Here is a 2098-nt window from a genome sequence, read left to right as displayed (position 1 = left end):
ACACGAGACAGCTCGCCCGGCGAGCACGGCCGTGTTGCCGGTCGACTTGCCAGCGAGCTCGGCCGCGACACGAGCCAGCTCTCCCGGCGAGCGCGACCAATTCTTCGCGGACCATTCCGAACCCGGTCTCATCCCATAACCATGCATCTTCGTCCGAAGTTCCGTAACTCAGTCTTCGGGTCCGTGGATACGACACCAATGTACCGTCTAAAAAACATCGTCGAAAGTATTCGGGAAGTTGGGAAGGTTATGTCTCTCGAACGGTTTCCTATTCTTCGTAGTAGAGCAGGTTATGGTTAACTTAACACCAACTGCCTCGGCTATGTGAAGAAACAGGGTTCCGTTGGAAGAACCATGCCTATACCAACGGCTACTTCGCGAGTAAAATCGTAAAAACGCTTAAGTCTCGATACGGCCCAAAGAGTGTCCAAATTGCGGACAACGGCCCATCTATGGTCCCAAAATACTCGAACCCAAAGACTTGTATGACGGTTTATCTCATCCGCGGGAAGAGATAAATGTCAAATTTCCGAAGATAATCACAAAGAAGAAGGAAATATTGAAAAGCCCGTTTCACGACAAATCCGGCCCGAGAAGAGGTAAACCGACCTAATGAGGAGTATATAAGGAGGACCTAGGACGAAGAGAGGGCGGATCAGCGCAAACTTAATACTTAGAGCAATTTAGGCATTTTTCCGTTTTTACTATCGAGCTGCGACAGCTCTCGTGGCCTAGGATCTTACCTGTTGTTCACGCTCAAATGCGAATTCGGAAATAAGACCTCTTTGTTTCTCTTTTCGCTCTTTTACGATTTATTACTTTCGAATCTTTCATATTGATTGTGTTGTGTGTGGCCCAGCAGATAACCGGGACCTTCAGGGAAGGCTAGGTTAACTTGGCTTTCCTCTGATTAACAAAACTCGATGGTGTGAATTTCGGTTCTCACAGAGATCACTTACTCTGGTTTGGTTGAGCGTATTTGCAGAAAGATAAAGGTAGGTGAATCTAAGGCGCTAGTGAAGATTAGTTAATTTCCAATGGTATTGTATTCGTACAAGCCATCATACATCTGAAATGATGAAGACATTTTTGGTTATCTACTGCAAATAAATCATGCGAAGTGTAGAAGTGTTCTACATGTGGAGTTCATCAATGAAGAAGTGCAATTTTCAGAAGAGGATGATGAAACTGACGGCTATGTCGGTCTATCTGATAGAGAGGCTATAGAGGTTGGTGATGAGGATGATATTGAGAATGATGAAACTGATGTCTATGTCGGTATATCTGATAAAGAGACTACAGAGGCTGGTGATGAAGATGGTAATGGTGGTGTGCTCACTTTTCACGAAGACATTGAGATGCATGATGGTGTATTTCAGAGACGGGATGATGGTATAGATTTGGTTATAGGTCAATAATTGATAACTAAGGAGGCAGCAAAAGTTCTTATTCAAACGGTGTCATATCAGAAATCTTTTGAATTTGATATAATTAAGTCAGATACTAAGAGATTTGTGGTTAAATGTCGAGGTACCAAAGATGGGTGCGAGTGGTTTGTGCGAGTTGTAATGTTAAAGAATTCAGATATTTGGACGGTTAGAAGTTACATCAAGCAGCATACATGTTCTGTCGTTACAAGAACACTGCCTGATAGAGAGGCTGGTGATGAAGATGGTACTGAGAATGATGCAACTGGTGATGAAGATACTGGTGGTGTGCTCACTTTTCGCGGAGACGTTGAGATGCATGAGAATTTAACGGAAAGAGATGAGCATGTGTTTAAAGATACGAAGTAAGAGCACGATTTGTGCTTAAATGCCGAGGAGCCAAAGACGGCTGCAAGTGGTTTGTGTGAGTTGCAAAGTTAAAGAATACAGATCTTTGGACGGTTAGAAATTACATCAAGCATCATACAAGTTATGTTGTTACTACAAGAACACTGCCTGATAGAAGGAAATGCACATCACAAATTGTTGCATCTGTTTTGGCTCAAGATTATCCTGGTACATTTGACACACCAGTTCCCAAAGTTCTGATCGATTTGGTTCATCGAAGGGTTGGTGTGCATGTATCATACACCTCAGCATGGAGAGGGAAA

Source organism: Brassica napus, chromosome C1, assembly GCF_020379485.1.
Source record: "Brassica napus cultivar Da-Ae chromosome C1, Da-Ae, whole genome shotgun sequence".
NCBI lineage: Eukaryota > Viridiplantae > Streptophyta > Magnoliopsida > Brassicales > Brassicaceae > Brassica > Brassica napus.
The sequence above is the reverse complement of the archived record's forward strand: the minus strand, read 5'-3'. Positions refer to the sequence as shown.